The 21,607-nt window shown below is 40.9% G+C and overlaps 1 protein-coding gene and 1 long non-coding RNA gene across 5 annotated transcripts in view; one reads left to right on the top strand and one right to left on the bottom strand.

Moving 5' to 3' along the window:
* Positions 1 to 21,607, top strand: part of SLC6A1 (solute carrier family 6 member 1) — an 81,675-nt gene that overhangs the window by 22,034 nt on the left and 38,034 nt on the right. The window lies entirely within an intron of this gene.
* Positions 1,691 to 20,188, bottom strand: LOC310700123. 3 transcript variants are annotated; one of them, XR_014522439.1, is made up of 6 exons: positions 19,785 to 20,188; positions 19,337 to 19,472; positions 14,558 to 14,836; positions 13,066 to 13,157; positions 11,704 to 11,803; positions 1,691 to 2,020 (listed from the first exon to the last, which is right to left on the bottom strand). It is a non-coding gene; the product is annotated as an uncharacterized lncRNA (long non-coding RNA). The 3 variants fall into 3 exon arrangements; XR_014522441.1 differs by lacking the exon at positions 1,691 to 2,020 and adding an exon at positions 11,331 to 11,504; XR_014522440.1 differs by lacking the exons at positions 1,691 to 2,020; positions 13,066 to 13,157 and adding an exon at positions 11,331 to 11,504.

The raw sequence follows: 21,607 nt of genomic DNA on the forward strand, positions 1-21,607 counted from the left end.
TTTAAGCAGAGGCTTGACAACCATATGTCAGGAGTGCTTTGATGGTGTTTCCTGCTTGGCAGGGGGTTGGACTCGATGGCCCTTGTGGTCTCTTCCACATATGTATGTGAGCAGGTCTTCTCCAACATGAACTATATTAAAAACAAGCACCGATCACGCCTCACAGATGACAGCTTGCAAGCCTGTGTGAAAATGAAGGTGACGTCTTACAGCCCTGATGTGCAGACACTGAGCACTGAGGTTCAGGAGCAAAAGTCCCATTAACCTGGTTACCTGGTTGTAAATTAAATATTTTAATTAGCTATTAATTTGTCCTTTTTTCTTGAGATTGACAGCTGACTGCACGATCCTGTATATATAGCATTAAGGCCAGAAACAATATATGTAGTGTTATATTTGTTTTAAATATTGCAATGTTTTTGCGGCTCCCAGTTGTTGTTGTTTTTTCGGAAACGGGTCCAAGTGGCTCTTTTTGTCTTAAAGGTTGCAGACCCCTGATGTAGACTATCTGAACCCGTTCTAATCTGAGTTTAGGCATGACTGCCAAAGTCAATTATTGGCCTTGGTTGCCCTGATGGGTAGCCTTTACTGAGAGCGGGACAAGTGTGACCTTGCTCCTGCTTCTTATCTCTCAGCTGCTTTTGACCATGGTATCCTCCTGCTCTATGGGATGGGAATTGGGGGCCCTGTGCTAATGCAGTTTCAGTCCTATCTACATGGCCAAATTCAGAGAGTAGCATTTGGAGAGTTATACTATGGGGTGCCTCTGTGCACTTGTTGTATCCTCAGTTCTGTTATTCTATAAGAATAATATAAGAATAATGTTATATCTATAAGAAGCTGCTTGGAGCAGTCATTAGGTGATTTGAGGCAAAGCACCAAGGGTATTACAGCACTCAGCTCTATTACTGCATAGCATCTGCATCCGGTGAGGGCCTCCAAGCCCTGGACTGTTGTCAGGATGAAGAGTGGGAGGGATGAGGGAAAATAGGCTGAGCTTGAATCCAAGGAAGTCAGAGGGGCTGTGGGTGAGTAGTTCCCATTTCTGAGAAATTAGACAGGATGAAGTTCTGGACAGGATGTGGTTTGGGAGTTCTTCAGGATCCAAATTTGTCACTGATAGGAGAGCATAAGCACAGCAGTGCGGGTATTAGTGACTTCCAAGATTGTCTGGAAACTGCAGTTAGTGCAGAAATTTTCAGCATGGTTGTTGACAGGGATGAGATCCTTCCAGCACATAACACCACTGTTTAAAGGTCTGCACTGGCTACCAATTCATCACTGGCCAAGTTCAAGGTGTTAGGATTAGTACATAAAGCCTTTCGCATCTTGGGACCAGTTTACTTGCAGGATTGCCTTAGCCAATATATGCCCACTCAACCACTTTGTTTTATGGAACTTACACTTTTGCAGGTGCCATGCAATGCACATTCTGCATTTGTAAGGATCCAGTATTTTAGTGAGGCAGCTCCTACACTCTGGAACTCCCTGCCCATTGACATTAGGTAGGAGGTTTCACTGTATCCTTTTTCACATCTGCTAACACCTTTTTGTTGTTGTTGTTTAGGCAAGCCTACCCAGGCACCTATGTTTGATATGTATTTTAATATGTAATTTTAGCATACAATGCATGCATTTAATAGTTGGTTTTATTCATTTTGCTTTTTAAACCTTTTATATTCTTCCTAATCCACTTAGATGTTTTATTTGCAGTTGAGGCGCATACAAATTTTGTTAAATAAATAAATAAATGCTAGTTCACAACCCAAATTTCAGCTTAAAGAGGAAAATGTTCACATGCCTTCTAAGGACAAAGAGTCAGGCCTCAACTGCAAGAAAATTCCAGAGGGTAGAAGCCCTGATGGAAAAGGCTTTTCCCTGTGCTCCATCAAGCTTACATCATGGAAACATGAAATTCAAAGCCGCACCTCCTTTATGATCTAAAATGGGATCTGATGTGTGTATCTAAAGGATACACTCTTCTCCAGGCTGGTGTAAGGCTTTGTAGTTAACAATCAGGCTAAAACAGACACATGTGATAATTAATGTCACATATTTATGGGCTGTGTGCTCTTATTAGTATTTTGCCCTAGCTGTAACTTTTGGAGACTTGTCAAGGGCAGCCCACAATACACTCCGTGTCCTGGTGAGCTAGGCGATGCTAATTAAAGACAATAAAGGTAATGGGACCCCTGACCATTAGGTCCAGTCGTGGCCGACTCTGGGGTTGCGGTGCTCATCTCACTTTATTGGCCGAGGGAGTCGGCGCACAGCTTCCAGGTCATGTGGCCAGTATGACTAAGCCGCTTCTGGCGAACCAGAGCAGCACACGGAAACGCCGTTTACCTTCCCACCGGAGCGATACCTATTTATCTACTTGCACTTTGATGTGCTTTGAACTGCTAGGTTGGCGGGAGCAGGGACCGAGCAATGGGAGCTCACCCCGTCGCGGGGATTCAAACCGCCGACCTTCTGATCGGCAAGTCCTAGGCTCTGTGGTTTAACCCACAGCACCACCCATGTCCCATTAAAGACATTACAGTTCTTAGAATACAACAGTTAAGCTAGGCTGAAGCCAGGAGCACCCTCAGGTTAATAATAATATTCTAATAATAATTTATTATTTATACCCCGCCCATCTGTCTGGGTTTCTCCAACCACTCTGGGCGGCTCCCAACAGAATATTTAAAAAGCGATAAAATATCAAACATTAAAAACTTCCCAAAACAGGGCTGCCTTCAGATTTCTTCTAAAAGTCAGATAGTTGTTTACTTCCTTGACATCTGATGGGGGGGCATTCCACAGGGTAGGCGCCACCACCAAGAAGGCCCTCTGCCTGGTTCCCTGTAACTTGGCTTCTCGCAGTAAGGGAACTGCCAGAAGGCCCTCGGTGCTAGATCTCAGTGTCCGGGCTGAATGATGGGGGTGGAGACGCTCCTTCAGGTATACTGGGCCAAGGCAATTTAGGGCTTTAAAGGTCAGCACAAACACTTTCATTTATGCTGTGAAACGTACTGGGAGCCAAAAAAAACCCCAAAACAAACTCTTCATATTCATATTTGTTGCTTCATTTAGGTAGGTTCTTTATCTTGGTACTTCGGTGGCATATCTTGCTTTATTTTCTTCCCAATTCCTAGGGCCACTTTTATTTTTATTTTTAAAGGAAAAGCTTTATTTGCATTTCTCATTGATTTAAATGAGGAAGTCACAATGTACCCATCATGGTTACTTTTCTTCCCCAACAGAAGTGCATGAAATTTGCAAAAAATCCTGAAGAGATGAAGCTGGCTGAATGTCAGATAGGCACCTATAAAGCTGTTGGAGGTTTAAACCTGCTACCTTTTTTGTAGCAACAGTAGTCTCTCCCCCCTGACATGGATCCAGAAAATGGACCCCACCAGTTTCTACACTCTACTCTGTTATCTTTGCATTTAAAAAATAAAAAAAAAAATCGGTTGGTTAAGAGAAACAAAGAGATTGTTACTGTACGTAATGTTTCTTTGTATACAGATTGTCATTTCCGGAAATAATACACATTGTAACAGAATTGGTTACTATATGTATTCACACAACCCATATTGTTCTCTGCAGCTTAAAACTTTGCTGATAATTATATAACCAGCTGAGTCCCCTATGGGAGTCTGTATGTAGTAGGTAATCAGTCTTTCCTTCTATTAGTCCTTAGGTGCTTATTTATGCAAACACTGTTTTACAGACAATATCCTATGTTTCCTCGTTATTCCGCAATTTGGGTTTTTTGCACATGGTTGCTTATCGATGAAATATAATCAAACTGATAAAATAATCTCCCGGGCTTAATAGGCAAGATACAGCAACTAAGTGCTCAGCGAGAAGTAAATTCGCTAACTGTGCCTAAGGCCTTTAAGTGTGTATAGTTGTAATTCTATAATGCAGTGGTACCTCGGGTTAAGAACTTAATTCGTTCTGGAGGTCCGTTCTTAACCTGAAACTGTTCTTAACCTGAGGTACCACTTTAGCTAATGGGGCCTCCCGCTGCCGCCACGCCGCTGTCGTGCAATTTCTGTTCTCAGCCTGAAGCAAAGTTCTTAACCAGAGGTACTACTTCCGGGTTAGCGGAGTCTGTAACCTGAAGCGTCTGTAACCTGAAGCGTCTGTAACCTGAGGTACCACTGTATTGATTATTATAATGCATTTAATAATTACCGTATATCCCACCCTTCCGTGAATGATGCCCAAGGCGGCTCACAACAACAATACAATTAAAATAATTAAAACAGAAATACATCAAATTTAAAACAAAAAGACGAATAAATAAGTGGGGGTTAAACATGATAAAAGGGCAGTCAAATTACAGTAGCTATAACATAGAGCCTGTGTGGTGGGGTGACTTGAGTGGTGGGCTAGGGCCTGGGAGACCGTGGTTCAAAGCCCCACTCACCCATGAAGCTCACTGGGTGGGTGGCCAGTCACTCACTCTCAGCCTAACCTACCTCACAGTCCTGGTGTGAGGATGAAATGGGGAGGAGGAGAACTATCTATGCCAATGAATGAATGAATCTTTATTTGCGTCAGCCATAGCAATGAAACAAAAATACAGTGGTACCTCTGGTGATGTACTTAATTTGTTCCGGAGGTCCATTCTTAACCTAAAACTGTTCTTAACCTGAAGCACCACTTTAGCTAATGGGACCTCCCGCTGCTGCCGTGCCGCCGCCGCGCAATTTCTGTTCTCATCCTGAAGCAACGATGTATTATTTCTGGGTTAGCAGAGTCTGTAACCTGAAGCGTATGTAACCCGAGGTACCACTGTACAATATACAAAGAACAGAAATAAAAAGTCAGTTATATAAAGTACATTTTAGGGTTTTGAAACAATAGTCAAATGGTGGATCTTATTCTGAACTGCCCCAGCTAAAAACCTTGCAACCTTTGCTGTCCCCTGCTCATCTTGATCTGCCAAGAGAAAGGACACTGTGGCAGTGGTGGGGTGACGCAGAATGGACAGTAAAAGAGGGGTGATAATCTCATTCTTCAAGTCTTTATAAAGAGTGCAAGCCAAGTGGCCATCTATGCCACTTTGAGCTCTTTGGATGAAAGGTGGGATATAAATGTGTAAAGAGGATGGAGTAAATGGGGCAGCTGGCTTTTTGGATATCCCATGCCCATTTAGCTTCTCCATGCCCATTTCTGTACCACGTAAAAGTTTTGAACAGGCAGGATGTTGCCAGTAGAGTAACATTAACACATGCTGCTATCCTCCTGCTGGGTTGGACTTGATGGGTCACATCCACACCACAGATTTAAAACTATTTTAAAGCACATGACTTCTCTCCCCCAAATTCCTGAGAACTGTCATTTGTTAAGGGCGCCGGGAATTAAAGCTCTGTGGTGGGTAAACTACAGTTCCCAAGGTTCTTTGGGGGAAGTCATGCACTTTAAATGTATGATGTGGTTTGCACTGAGTCCTCTTTGCTTATTTGGCTGCACAGTGCCTCATTTACATCAAATCATAAGCTTTTTACTACTTTAGTTATTTGTTACATTTATATCCTGCTTTTTCCAGAAGGAGCCTCTGAGCAGTCTTTTTAGCTTTAAGACAGCCACATGTAAGAACTGAGAGATAGTGCTTTCACAAAGCCACCTAAGTCAGTTTAACATCTACTGTCAATGTAACAATGATATACTTGCGATAATTTAGGAAATACAAGAGGCTGCTGGGGAAGGGATCTGATCTATCTAGGAACATGTTGGGAAGCATTAAAATTTTAAATCAGAAAGTGCCACAGATCCAACAATGTTACTCACATGTGGGGAAAATCTGAGGATGTAGCCCTTTTTGCTTCCAAACTAAATTAAGTATTGGAAATTTCTTAGAAAATAAATCACTGAATAGTCCACTTTGAATATCTGGTACTGGGATTTGCTGTACAAAGGTTAAACCAGGTGTCCCATCTCAGACAAGGTCTCTGAGTTCAGGACAGCAATTTTATCTCTATCTAGCAAAACACTGAATGTTTACTTCTTGCTTCATTGCTTAAAAGCAATCTCTTTTTTTATTCCAATCAATTTCATATTCAGCTAGCAATGTATCTTATTGAATTGTTTCCTTTAATAATACTTAACTGACTATTCAATAAAATTACATCTCTTTCTATAACAGATAAGCAAATTTGATCCAGTCTACTGCTGAGATGACTGCTCCTCACCAGAGGATTTTCTTTTGAAACATTTCTACAGTTTGGCACCAGGTGTAAACATTTTTCATAATTCTATAATGGAGTCCACTGTTTATTTCATCCTTTAAGTTTTGTATCATTCCTTGGATCACGCTCCATTATATATATCCCCCGATGATGATCAGATCCAGTCAAGCAAGCAAATACCGCTTCACAAATAAGCTACTAAAGAATTAAGTAAATAAATAGTTAGGGAGGATAAAGCAGTTTGTGGCTACCTCTTTTGGGCTGTTGACATTGACTGGTTCTGTATTTTCACCTCTCTTTGTAAGCTGGTATCCCTGAATTTAAACCAGGCATAGGCAAACTCGGCCCTCCAGATGTTTTGAGACTACAATTCCCATCATCCCTGACCACTGGTCCTGTTAGCTAGGCATCATGGGAGTTGTGGACCCAAAACATCTGGAGGGCTGAGTTTGACTATGCCTGATTTAAACCCTATATCCTCATCCTGTGGTGCTTGGTTTTTCCATCTCCTGCACTTCATGACTTAATTTCAGTTTATGCCCAGGGTCTCTTAAGGATCATTACCTTCTGCCATTGTTGAAAGGGCTTGTTTCATGTCCAGCCACTAGGCCCACTGGCAGGAGGACCCCCAACACTACCTCCTTGCTGCTCCTGCTCATCTTCCCCTCCTGCCATGATACCACAGCACTATACCTTTCCTCTCCTTTTTGCATGTGAGGGGGCTCCTTTTCACCTGTCTGTCCACCAATAACAGACCTCTATAAAGGGGAAGTACCGGAGAATAAGAGAAGAGCTGGGATTTTGGTAATTTATCATGGGAAGGATAAACGGAAAGATTTGTTGGGGTGGAGGCTTAGTGGTGGCCAGGACAGTTTCAGTCCTTTATCTTAAAACACAGTTGTGTTGAGATTTAGAGCTCCTCTTGGCAGCCACTGGCTGACAGCTACATTTTCCTCTTTTCACAATGCCACATACATAGCTTTTTTTTCCTAAGGCATTTTTGGAAGGGGGAAGGGCAGTCACCACAATTTTTTTGTGGTAGGTGCCATTTTCTCCCAAAACGCCTCCAGTATTGCTACATCCAGGGCATTCATGGGAAAGAAAAGTCAGAAGCCAAACAGATGTTGGCAAGAGGAGTTCTGCTACTCCCTCCAGCAGCAGAGCTATTATTATTATTATTATTATTATTATTATTATTATTATTATTATTGAAAAAGTGAAAGAATGCGCATCTTTTTTCAATTGTTAGCAAATATGTGTGCCTGTACATACATACTTGCAAACCTGAATCTTCTTACACATGTGCTCATGGACCTGTTGTTATGGGGATCTTGACTAGGCTCAAGTATACATCACAGAGGTTGTCAGGCTATCAGGTCTCAGGCCTTTCTATGGATGCCCCAGCTGTGTGATGTGAAAGGGGCTTCTCAGTAGTGGCCTCACACTTGCTTGGCTCCTGTATAAATGTCAGTTCAGCATCAGACAAGCACCTTTTAAATTTCCCCCAATTATGGAGTGATTCTAAAATTTGCTTTAACACAGTGGGTTTTACTGTACTGTTCTGCTCTCTCACACATTAGTTTTGTCCTGCACACATACTTCTTGCTTTTTAGGGATGCATTTTGATCACTTGTGTGTTCTTCTTTAATTTGTTGACTTATATTGTTGCTGTAATTTTTGCTCTAGGGAACTTGTTCTTAGGCGGACATAAATGAATAAATAAATTTTGCAGTAAACTATAAATGGCTGAAAGCCGGAAATAAAACAAAGTGAGTAGTTTCAGTAGTTCGGTCCTAAAACCATTGGTTGCCAAGCTATTGCAGGCATAGGCAAACTTGGCCCTCTAGATGTTTTGAGACTACAATTCCAATCATCCCTGACCACTGGTCCTGTTAGCTAGGGATCATGAGAGTTGTAGTCCCAAAACATCTGGAGGGCCGAGTTTGCCTATGCCTGAGCTATTGACTGTCAAGCTATTTACAAGGAGGAAAGCAAGGGACTTATGTAGGCATTCTCATATGGCCCTGGACAGTTCTCTGAACGGAGAAGTATAGAACGTGGAGTCCCCTAAGGGGCCTGTGTTTTTTTTTACTTTTAACTTATAAACACTCCAGAATTAGGGATGAGCAGTGAAGTGGCCAGGTTTGCTCATTAAAATACACAGATATTTTGAAGGGCTTGAAAAGGACCTCTTCAGATTCAGTTGAATGAGCAATAAAATGCTAAATTCAGTTGAAACATAAAGTGATGCATGTCATGGAAAAATAATCTGAATCACACATTTACAATCATGGGGTCTAAACTAGCTGCGACTGACCACAGGTGAAATATTGGGGTCATAGTGGGTAGCTTGATGAAATGTTGTCCCTGTGTGCAGCAGCTGTGAAAAAGACAAATTCCATGCTAGAAATCATTAGCAAAGGAGTTGAAAATAAAACTACTGATATCATAACGTTGTTACGCAAATCTACGATGCAGCCACATTTGGAATACTGTGTACAGTTTTGGTTGCCTCACCTCAAAAAAAGGTTATTGTAGAGTTGAAAAGGGTTCAGAAAAGGGTATCCAAAAGGATAAGGGGATGGGAAAACTCCCCTATGAGGAAAGGTTACAGCATTTGGGACTTTTTAGTTAGAGAAAAAGTGAGAGGAGGCCTGGCAGAAGTTCATAGCATAGAGGAAGTATAGAAAACCTCCCCCCCCCAATAACACTAGAATTCATGGACATTTAGTGAAGCTGAATGTGGAAATATTCAAGACAGACAAAAGGAAGCAATTCTTCATGCACCACGTTGTTGAACTATGGAACTCACTGCCACAGGATGCACTGATGGCCACCAAGTTAGATGGCTTTAAAAGATGATTAGACAAATTCATGGAGGGCGATGCTATCTATCTCTGTTATACATGATGGCTATGCTCTGCCTTCACAATCACAGGCAGTTGCCAGACACTGCCATGCTGTTGTGCCCAGGCCCTGCTTGCGGGTTTTCCACAGGCATCAGCTTGGCCACTGTTGGAACAGGATGTTGTTGGACTAGATGGGCCACTGGCCTTCTCCAGCAGGCTCTCCTCAAATTCTTAGAACAATTTAGCTTTGCTAAAACATTTGTTACCATCTGAAATAAATTTGTGCATGCTGATGTTCCCTTAATATTATTGGCTGCTAATGTGTTAATATACAGGTGCCATAACGCGTTGGGTCTTTACTGCTGTAGTGAAAATGGATTTGACTACTTATCTGGCTGCAGTGCACCTACTGCTAAAGGAAGCTACGTCTGCTTATTCTTAGTGACATGTATGCAGGGCCAGGCAATTTAAAGAAAATAACCTCTTATTAGCCAAAGAGGAACTGTCTTCAAGCTACAATAAAGCATTTTTTTCTTTTAAAAGCAAAGCAATAGCAGTTTGTCTTTAAAAAGTGAGCTGTAACTCTAGGGTAATCACAGGTTTGAAAGCCAGAAGAAGAATGCAATTCATACAAAAATCTGAAAGGTAATTATATGGTTGTAGGCAATGGATGGATATAACACACCAATTCCGCTTCACTAAGTCCTGGAGGAGGTCATTCTACTCCAACCAGAAAAAAGAGAGTGGGTGGACCCAGAATGGCTTTTACTGCCCATTTCAGACATGCCCACAGAAGCTTAACATGGCTGAGCATCTCTGTACACCACAAAGCCATTAAGTTAAAAAGTGGTTAAAATATTGGCCCCTTGCGGTATTGAGGAAGGCCATGAGGAAGTGATATGGGGACCTAGTCCCACATTCTGATAGTCTGGTATACAAGAAGAGTGTGCTATTCTTACAGACCCCTTGCCAGGATCCAAAGCCCTAGTGTTAAGACACATCATCCCAGCCCCATGGCATCTGATGTGGAAAGGGTACATGGATACAGCAAAGATATCACACCTGGGAGCACGGGGGCGCATTAATCTAAATTTTCTAATTGCACAAACTCCCCATCAGATATCCCACACTGAAAAATTAAGCCAAATGAACACAAAGCATGCTTTGCTTCTTGCTTGCGCCCAGTATAAGCAGCAGTTTCTCCATAACTCAGTCGGATTTTTTTATCTACTAACAAGATAATCAATGTAAATCCCAAGTCAATGACACTTACACTGGTGCAACAGCCACTGGATCATCCCAAGAGAGCCAGTGTGGTGTAGTGGTTAAGAGCGGTAGTCATGTAATCTGGGAAACCGGGTTCGTGTCTCCGCTCCTCCACATGCAGCTGCTGGGTGACCTTGGGCCAGTCACACTTCTGTGAAGTCTCTCAGCCCCACTCACCTCACAGAGTGTTTGTTGTGGGGGAGGAAGGGAAAGGAGAATGTTAGCCGCTTTGAGACTCCTGAAGGGGAGTGAAAGGCGGGATATCAAACCCAAACTCTTCTTCTTCTCCTTCTCTATCTATTCCTGTTGCCTCATCAAACTTGTGCTGGCACAGCTAGTACCTCTCAAACACTGGGCTTCTCCCTTTCTCACTAAGATTGCCTGTTCAGCACAACTCAGCTGGTGGCTTAGACTGATCCATTTATGGTGGAGAGAAGGTTTGGCATGGTGCCACACAGCATCATCATTATTCAGCTACTATTCCAGAATAATATACTTGAAAAGCCACATTTTCATCTACTGCAAAAAATTAACTTTCGTAAAAGATCTGGAATGGATCCTCAGCATCTTAATTTGTGTGATATGTGCACCATCCAAGTTTCTGAGTGGAAGGGTTGGAGGTTGGTGGGTGAGGTTTAGGAGAAGTCTCTTTTATGCCACTTCCTTCTGACTGCCTATGACAGCAATCATTAGCTGCAGACAAAATTTCATCGCAATAACCAGGTTTTCCATAGCTCAGGCAGACACGTAGTTCCTCTTCTAATTTGCTTCACACCCACAACGTCAACATTTCAGAATATTAGGCTTTAAATAGAAGAAAAGCTGCAAAAGGGCTATCCCTGTGCACATGCTAATAACTCCGACAATTACTTGATGGAGGAGCACAAGTGTCTGTAAGCGGTGTGACTACAATCACATAACTTTTCTTAATTTGGGCATAAACCATCATTAGTGTGGAAAGGAAATTGTACATCTGTGATGTTAAGTATCCTTAAAAAACTATTGTTCCCAAGATTTGGGGGGGGGGACGCCTTGATTGTAGGGAAAATGTATGCTATGGGTGTGATCTATGATACTTAGCCAAGCAAGAGATATATTTTTTTTATGCTGTACAAGAAATATGCTCCCAAAAGATGGTAATTTGCTCCAAGGCAGCAGTGGGCAACTGTGGCTTTGGCCTAATTTCATGCTGTTGGCAGAGTACCTGGAGGGAAAGAAGGGCGGAAGAAGACAAATGAAGAAGAACCAAAACAGATAGAACATAGGAGGGAGGAGGTGGGAAGCCCTCTGCAAGTCATCAGTTCAGACCTTTGGCAAGAGTGATATGTCCCTCCCACAACAGAGAGGAAAGACAGACAGAACCAGAAAGAAAGGACCCAACATTTAGCTCTGACCCCACCTACCACAAGCTTTAGTCCAGCCCCAGCTACTGCAGCTACACACCTCCTGCTGGATTACGCCTCTGTAGGATGCAGCTCTCTACAGAGAAAGAGAGTTCTTCACCTATGCATTAAGGAGAAGAAAGCCATGCAAAGTCAGAGAAGACTAGAAGAGAACGGGAAAGCAAGTCACAACTAGGATAGAGAACAACTATGGGCAGTTCCTCACTATACATTTAAAGCACATTCAATGTACACTTAGAGCACATGACTCTCCCCCCAAGAAACCCAAGAGCTAGTTTTCCCCTCTACAGAGCTACAGTTCCCAGCACCCGTAGCAAGTTACATTTGTATTCCTCTATTTTGAAGACTCCCCTCCATTTATTTTTGGATTTCTGCAAATGTGGGGATTTCACCAAACCCTCTGATACCTGCCTCTTGTGCCATTTTGTTTATGAGCAAAGATGCCTAAAGACTGAAAATAAGAGGAAATGTGTAAATCCTTGAGTTCCATCTGTAGAAGGCCTTTCACATAACCCTTAAATGTCATTTGTGGAGGTCCGGGGGGGGGGGCAACACAAGAACAGGTCTTTTCTGCAGTGGCTCCCCACTTGTGGAATGCTCTACCCAGGGAGTCTTGCCTGGCACCATCATTATATTTGTTTAGACTCCAGGCAAAAGCTTTCCTCTGTAGCCAGGCTTTTGGCCTTTTAACTATCTGGGGCCTTTTAGAAGTGGGTGGGATGTTCTCTTTCCTCTTGGTTTTAATATACCTATGTGGTGCGGGGTGTGTGTGGTTTGTGTTTTTTGTCTGTTTATTTGTTTGGTTGTTTGTAAGCTGCTTTGGGTTGCCCTGGGCAAGATAAAACAACTAACAAATTTAGTAAATAATAAATGATAATATATATTGTAAACTTCTACCATGAAAGTTATTTAGCTGTCATAACAGGGAAAGCAAAGCTAAAGGTATTTGATAGACAGCATACATGCTACAATTCACCTAAAAACATGAAACATTTTATTTATTAAATGTGTTAGTCACTTTTTATCTAAAAGGTGTCTTACGTTTAAAAACATAGACACAAATTCATTGTGCTATAGAGGGGGGAAAAAATCATATAAACATTAGCATTTCATGGACCAAAGTGTTATGGGCAAAAGTCCAAAGCTGGATGACAAAGAGGTTCATATTTTTTTTAAAAAAATACAGAAAGCATTTATAAAACAAAAATATCAACAACAGCAACAGTAAACCACTTTCATAATTCAAAAGATTTAAACTCTGATAGGTTAATAACCTATTAATGCTTATGTCCTTAGATAATCCTCTACCCTCTCTATCAACTAACGTTTTCACCTCCCAACATAACCATGAAAGACACTCACCCAGCTTTCTTAAAAATCTTCAGTGATTGAGGTTCCAAAATTTTCTCTGGCTTTACATTTAGAAGATTAAGCTGCTTGCTAAAGAAGCTTACCTTTGGTGGGAGAAAGTACATCTAAAATTAGTCCACCTTAGGCTATTGAGCTCCAGTGAATGTTTTTATAAGTGGAAAAAATCACAAAATCCATGACCAGCCACGGCAGCATTTCCTCCCCCCCTTTTAAAGCCCCAGACTTTTAATGCATGGTAGTTTTGTAGGATCAGAATGGAGAGCATTTATTTATTTATTTGTAGTTCCAGGTTTGGGCAGACATGGGGCAAATTGCGACCTTTCTGGTTTGGTTTTCAACATTGGCTGATGCCCTGACATATAGGCCAGCATCAGTCCCCCATAGCTGGCAGAACACAATGGATTGTGAAGTTGTGATGCTGCAAGCATCACATACCTTTGGGCAAAAGAATGTTGGGTCAAAGGACTAGTCACAAGGTTCAAGCTTTGTGAAATTTCTTTGAATTATACTATACAGAAGCCCAGTCAGAGCTCAGATTGGAAAACGGTACCAACACAATGAAACAACAACAGAGCAATAAAGTACTTGTGTGTAGGAAAAATTATATTAGGTCTGAACCAACAGGTTTTCACCTGAGAACCCTTAGCAAAATGGGACCTAAAATTGCAGTGGTGAAAGTTTGTAGGGATGATTTACCAAGTGTGCGGCAATGTACTTCCTCCGTGGTTACTTAAACGGGGTGGAGTGATACTGCATTTGTGGCACTGTTGAAGGCAATACCTTTTCCTGGCTATACTCCATGTTTACTTTTCCATAATACCCCTGGAATAGCACTGCATCACAGCAAAGGGACAGTTTCAAGGAGCATTATTGGGAATTGGGGAAGTGAAAGCATTTTTAAAAAAACAAAAACCAGAATATCCCTCAGAATGTTGCATTGTGATGTTCATTCCAGGGACATGGTGCCCAACTGACTCCATAAACCCACTACTACCAAAGGTCAGTCTAAAAAGCCAAGGTTCTACCAATAGTCAAGAAGTAACCTGTGCTTGATAACACCTCCAAGCACAATGGTCTTGGGAGGCCAACACCAGGTACATATACTTGAAACTGACTGGGAAAGGATACTTGGAAAATGAGATGCTCAAAAGCCATCTATTGCCAACATGGCAAACAAGGTACACTGAGATGGGAGAAATGTAAGGCAGCTCTGAGCTACTTAATTCTACTTCCTCTCATAGACTCCCAATGCAATATTTCCCACCCAAACACATGACAAACAAAAAACACACACTAAAAGTAAACATCAAAATGTTTCTACAAATATATATATATATATGAAAATGTGTTTTTCAGGGGCTACATACTTGCTATTTTACAGTCCAACCCATGCTTTTACCATAAATCTGGATATTTTCCCATATAGCTTAGAAATTAGGAGCTAAATAACTCAGGGCAAGATCTTGGCTCTAGAGATGATTACCATGAACTCCACCCTCGTCTTGGCAATGGATGCCAAGGATGCTATCACTCTCTTCTGCCCCAGAATAAAGCCCAGCCAGCTCTTGCATCATGGCCTTGCAATTCTCTTTTCCCAGCATATTGATTTAAATGTTAGGCTCTTGTCAAAATGTTTAGCAGGTTGGTCCACTCAAAGGTTCCATATAATTTGAGAATCTTCCATATTTCAGGTTTCTGTCTTGTTTTTAAAGAAAGTGTGTTCAGTTACTTTGCTGTTCAGATGTTCTTTGTTTTAGAAGGTCTATATTTAAAAAATAATAATTAATTAGACACTAAATGTTTTTAAGATTTTAAGCTCTCTTATGATCCTATACTGATTTATGGAATAAACATAGAAGCAAACGCTGTGCCATTTGGTTTATATGTTGCTAACTCTAGACTGTCCTTTAATTTCTTCATGACATCCCATTTGCTTTATTTTGGACAGTTCCTTTAAGGTGGAATGCAAGGAATGGTATCCTTAATTGCCATTTAATCAGGGAGCCTAATTAAGTCTTAGCACAAAACATTTCCATGGGAAAGCATCTACATATGGTTAATTGCAGCTGGAATAGCAATTATAGGCAGTCACTGCACAAACATGAATAGTTCATAAAAATTAGGAATGCTGAAAAAGAGAGCTCAGTTTTCTCAAAGCTCAGAAATTTCTGAAAAATTATCCTTAGTATGAACATAACATTGCTATGTGACTTTCCTGGCTGATGATTAATTGTAAATAGTTTATGAAATTATTTTTTAAAAACCTGGTTTTTCACTAGATTTTGTTTTTGATATTTTAATAAGTTAGATTGATATACGGTGTGATCATTTACCAAATACTGCTCATCTTTCAGTAGGATCAATGTGTAACTATTGAAGGCATATTATTATACTATACCGGAAATTTGGATAAATATTGCATGATAAGGCACAAACCACAAAGGACTTTTCCCCATGCTAATGTGCAAAAAAATTTTATATCCTAGGTTTAGGAATGGAGGAGGAATAATAATAATATTATAATAATTTATTATTTATACCCCACCCATCTGGCTGAGTTTCCCCAGACACTCTGGGCGGCTCCCAATCAAGTGTTAAAAACAATACAGCATTAAATATTAAAAACTTCCCTAAACAGGGCTGCCTTCAGATGTCTTTTGAAAATAGGATAGCTGCTTATTTCCTTGACTTCTGATGGGAGGGCGTTCCACAGCGCGGGCGCCACTACCGAGAAGGCCCTCTATCTGGTTCCCTGTAACCTCACTTCTCACAATGAGGGAACCGCCAGAAGGCCCTCAGCGCTGGATCTCAGTGTCTGGGCTGAATGATGGGGGTGGAGACGCTCCTTCAGGTATACAGGACCGAGGCCGTTTAGGTTGTTTAAACATCAGCACCAACACTTTGAATTGTGCTCGGAAATTTTAAACAGATTTATACCCTGAATTTGGCAGTTCTAACCCAATTGACGCTGGCCTGCATCTGACCACATCTTGTCTCAAGTTTGACCAAGCCATTCATGCATTGCTGAGTTCTCTTTTTTAAAATGTTGAACTAATTATACACAAGATTATGTGTACATATGTGTACATTTAATATACATTTAAAATGTATAAAAGAATCAAGATGAGTATTTTATGCAGTTATATGCATTGGTGCAGGTATCTGTTTATGTGCTGATTCCTTTGAGAAACATGGGGTATAATATCTGTATAATACATGTAATATACAAGAAGAGTTTTTAGAGGAACAGGTAAAAAATGACAGAATTGGGGGGGTGGATCATAGAGTTGGAAGAGACCACAAGGGCCATCGAGTCCAACCCCCCTGCCAAGCAGGAAACACCATCAGAGCACTCCTGACATATGGTTGTCAAGCCTCTGCTTAAAGACCTCCAAAGAAGGAGACTCCACCACACTCCTTGGCAGCAAATTCCACTGTCAAACAGCTCTTACTGTCAGGAAGTTCTTCCTAATGTTTAGGTGGAATCTTCTTTCTTGTAGTTTGGATCCATTCAAAAAATCCCTATCTAGAATCACAGAATTCTAGGGTGGGAAGTATACTGAAACATATTTTACTATGTTCTATATATGCTGCAACCTGCCCAGAGTGGCTGGCAAAACCCAGTCAGATGGGTGGTGTATAAATATTATCAATTAATTAATTAATCCCAATCCACAAGCCTGGAATGACCATCATCCAATCTTCCTCACTTCTAATAGATTATATATTTGTATTGCACCACAAAGAGAGAATATGAGGCATGGGGAGAAGCATTGCATAGACCAAAAATTGGGAGGTGCAAACCAAAGCAGTAATACTTTTAAGATAAAGAGCAAAGTTTAATTAGGACTGGAATAATCAAAGCAACTGGTCATTTAGTTATATGCTGGGGTATATGTTTCCCATTGCAGTTCTGATTTTCAAGTTGGAATTAGATGCATTTATTCACAGGCTAATTTATTATGCTAATTAGTTCATTCACAATTACTGCACCATAACAACCAAAGGCAACTGTCCTCCTCCAGAGAAAGCGCAAAATAATCCCTTTTTGAAAAATGCATTCAGTAATTTTCCGTGTGAATTTCTAGAGTGTAGGGAAAGGGCATGGATGAAAAAGGGTGAAAGGGATTAGAAAAAATATTATGCAAGTCCATTCTACCAAAGCTGGCCAAGTAATGTTCAGAAATACTGTGGAAGACTCCGAAAATAGTCAGAGTTGGAGAGTCTAGTAAAAATTCCTCTGATTTAAGATCTTGTCATCTTCAAAGTATCCTTTCTCTAGCCCAGTGTTAATTAATTCAGTGGAGCATACTCCCATTGAAGTGGGTATAGGATTGCTGCGTATTTCTGGCCTGTCTCTGTATTGCATGTGTTAATTGAAAAATCCTTCCTAATGCCATGTTAAACCCTAGGCTGTTGTTGTTGTTGTTGTTGTTTTAAATGTATCTTTAAATTCATATTTTACCCCCAAAATACATATTCAGTGTGTATTTTATATCAACATACACATCTCTAAACATATTTTACCCTAAAATTGTGAAAGCTTTTGCATGTTCTTGTACTGTTTTTGAGCCAAGAACTTTATTACAAAATTCGAAGAAGTGCAAAATCCTAAGGAAAATTACATGTGAATTAGGGCAGTAAATTAGTTCAGGAGGTGTAAATTAGGTTAAACCACTTAAAATGAGATTCTTCTCCGTGTCTACTAACAGCACCGTCTTAGACATATCTGTTCAGAATGGGGTTTATTCCAAGATAACCCTAAATGCATGTATATTAAAGAAAGAGTGAGTGTTGGGAGGACACAATCTAGATGAAGTTAAATGCTTTTAAACCCAGGGCAGTCCAACATTTCATACCAAATGGGCTGCAAGAGCACACAGAACCCAAGGGCTGCACACAACTTTGTTGCATGGGAGGTAGAGTGAGAGCAAAGTTTGACACACACACACACACACAAGCCCTTCACGCTGCCTTCCCAAAGCTGGCTAAGCTTTGAGTAGGAGCTGCAAGCATCTGGCAGAGCCCTAGAGCCTTCCTATTTCCTTTCCAAAGCTGGGAAAGTGCTAACTAGATTTGTGGAAGAAGACAGGAGACAGGAGGCCTTTAGGACCTTATCAGAGCCCTCATACCTCCTTCCCAAAGCCCAGCACCTTGCTTACCAGCACAAGGGCTGCAGGGAGCATCAAATCTTGTCGAGAACCACCAAAATAGGTCTTGAGAGTCACATGTCGCCATTGGACCACGTGCTGGACCACTCTGCTTTTGAATCCATTGATTCCAATGTAAGACGTTCAAATACAGGTATATGCTTAATGCTTCTGTAGAAATCAGTGGGACTTACAGTATTTTAAATCTGGAGTGGCATTCAAGTATTTCCATTATGCACAGAGAACCAACAACAAATAAACTCTGCCCTCTGTCTGTTGTTTGTTTTCACTAAAATTGAGAGTAGGAAAACATCATATAGACTGGTTTTGAACCAACATAAGGGCTGTGCAGCATTCCAACCATAGGAATGCAGAATCTACTGCATATGAAGGAAAATAATGATAACACCTTAGGGCTCACCTGTGAATCTCCAAATAAAATTCAGTGCAAGACATGATCCCAAGGAGAATGCACTGAAATTATCTGTAAGGTGCGCCAACCTTACAGATGTGAATAGTTAATTGCAGAAAGTATCAGCTGCTTGCTAGCATTAGCTACACCATCAAAGCTTTTATTTTTAAGTTTTACTTAAATAATCAGAATTGTTCTAAACATACTGGTAATAGCTTCCCTTCTAGTTAGTGGCCTATGGAGCTTGTGTTTTCTGTAGCGACTTCTCTGCTATCAAATGGTAGAATACAGCCTTACCTCTAGTATTGTCTTATTCATTTCAACACGGTTATTTTGGAGAAAGGCGTTTCAGAACTGCCATATTCAGTAATATATGTTTTATTTAAAATACCCTTTTATTACAGCAGCTTCATGGAGAAATTGTGGCAGCTGAAAGCTCTGTGAAAAATGGACGTAGTGTTGAAATAAATGGAGAAAAAAGGAACGTGTGTTGCTTTGTCAATATATTAATGAAATTCAATCAGCATGCAAAGCAAAAGAAGGCCAGTTTTCACCTATTGACCTCTTGCAAAATATATAAAAACTTATCTTGAGCTCCTACTTTTTGAAGTGAGATGAAAGGCACTGCTTCGGTTTATCTCTTACCTTCAGAGCAAGCTTACTGATTGTTTGTCCTTATCACTTCAAGCCAGAAACTTACCAAGATTGCTAGACACTTCAGCAGCACACAGTTTTAAATTCCCAATTTGGCAGGAGGTGGAGATTTCTTGTTTCCATTTAAACTGCTTTCATTTCAAAATGAAATCCCATTTAAACCCAAAGGTTTGGATTGAAGCCTGAGGATCAAAAGAAAAGGGGAGGAAAAAAAGAAATTTGGGTTTAACTTGAATTGGTAGCTGAAAAGGTAACAGTCACATTCAATTGCTTTTCAGCTCCAATTTCTTGCACTCAGGCCAAACAAAATCGTCCTCCCTCCCCTGTGTTTATAATAGGACTGTCATATGTTTTTAATTTATTGTCATAGCCTTGAGCCATCATAAAAGATTATACAAAACATATGAACAGACCACTCCCCGCCAGAAAATTGGATCGTATTAGTCCAATGTATCAAATAACAATCACAATCATTATGAAATTGTTGGTCTTACCTTAGCAGCTAGAAAAGGGATATAACATATAGTATATTGTTATGAGTTCAGGGATGCCAAACCCCTCTCAACTCTAGAATCCAGTAAGCGTTAGGATTTAATCAAGACTTGGGGTGTTAACCAGAGTGCTAGATACATCTAATCTCTGGAGCCAGCAAGTGTTAAAAGATAACCAAGTCAGGTTAGCCTCCTGGCAAAGTGTAAGGAGTAAGGAGAACAAAGGAATCAGCTCTGTGGGAGATGCAAATGGGGGGTTCCCTTCTCCCTCCCTCTACTTGCAGCTAGTGAGAAGGACCAAAACCAGAGTTTATAGCTGAAAGTGTGTGTAGTGTGACCTAGAAGGGGGGAAAGCAGCAAACTGGAGAAAGTGTCAGGGAACAATATTTGAGTATGTGACACAATGAGTCAGTTTGTCTGGCTGTTAACCAGTAGGTTGGTGGTTCAAACCTGCCCAGGGATCGCTGTGGGCAGAATTCCTGCATTGCAGGGCATTGGACTATATGAAATAGCCAAAAGAAACTTCTGCCAAATATTTGCAAATTTATCTGGAGTCACCATTTTTAGATAGCTCTTATTAGTTATGAGGGTCAAGAGGTCATGAGATCATGAGTGTGTGTGTCTGTGTCTGTATGTCTGTCCTTTTTATGGCATATATATATATCAAACCCTATTTCCAGAATGATAGTAATATGTTACATCCCCAAAGCATATGGCAAATGCCCTCTCCTGTAGCAGCAATTGTGGCAAGAGGCTAGGCCTTGAGTACACAAGCAGGCTGGTGTCCAATGCATTTGAAATATTTATTTGTTTGATTAACTTAAGTCTGGGACCCAGAGGAAACCTTCCCTGCAAACAATGCAGCCTTCCATTTGAGTGGCTGCATAAGCAAAGGGAGCTCTCCATTCTCTTGCTACCTAGGATGATCTAATGCAGGCTTTCTCAACCTCAGCCCTCCAGATGTTTTTGGCCTACAACTCCCATGATCCCTAGGCGGCAGGACCAGTGGTCAGGGATGATGGGAATTGTGGTCTCAAAACATCTGGAGGGCCGAGGTTGAGGAAGCCTGCATCACACAAGCACTAGCAAATATATTGGTAGCCGTGTTGGTCTGCCATAGTCAAAATAAAAAAATTCCTTCCAGTAGCACCTTAAAGACCAAGAACTAACTTAGTTGGTCTTTAAGGTGCTACTGGAAGGAATTTTTTTATTTTAGCAAATATATTGTTGAACATATATGGTTTTCAATGGTTCAAAGAAACGGGGGGGGGGGGATGACCCCAAACCAAAGGCAGCCGCTATTTCCAAGCATCTGTGCCAAATTAAGTCATGCTGCTTTTGCACCACTGCATATATTGCCACACTGCCAAACCAGTCTCATTCTGTAATTCAGCAAAGAGCTTAAAGGGCAAGACTTCTACTCTCTGTCCTGGAGCAGAGATATCTTTGCTGAAATGGCATTAGTCTCCTCTGACTAATCATAAACACTCCTATATCTGCTTAACAAGGGCCCAATTGCATGTTATGTTAGACACAACTATTAAAAACCATGTTTACGCTGGTCACTTTTATTTGGAAAAGAAGTCAGCTATGCATCTGGATCACACTCCCAGGCAAGACTGGGGGGCTCACACCCATTTTCCATCCCAAAACTATAGCTCTTATTTTACCCTGAAGGGTGCTGTACAAAATAAAACTGGCCAACTTAATCATGTCTTTTTTTGAAAAGGATGGTTAATTTAGCATGTAGTTTGGCTCCTAGTACAAGCTTTCCCTTAAAGTATGAACAGAAAGTTTCTGCTCTCAACCCTCCTGATCAGACTGGA

Source organism: Podarcis liolepis (assembly GCF_965112155.1).
Source record: "Podarcis liolepis genome assembly, chromosome: 2".
Lineage (NCBI taxonomy): Eukaryota > Metazoa > Chordata > Lepidosauria > Squamata > Lacertidae > Podarcis > Podarcis liolepis.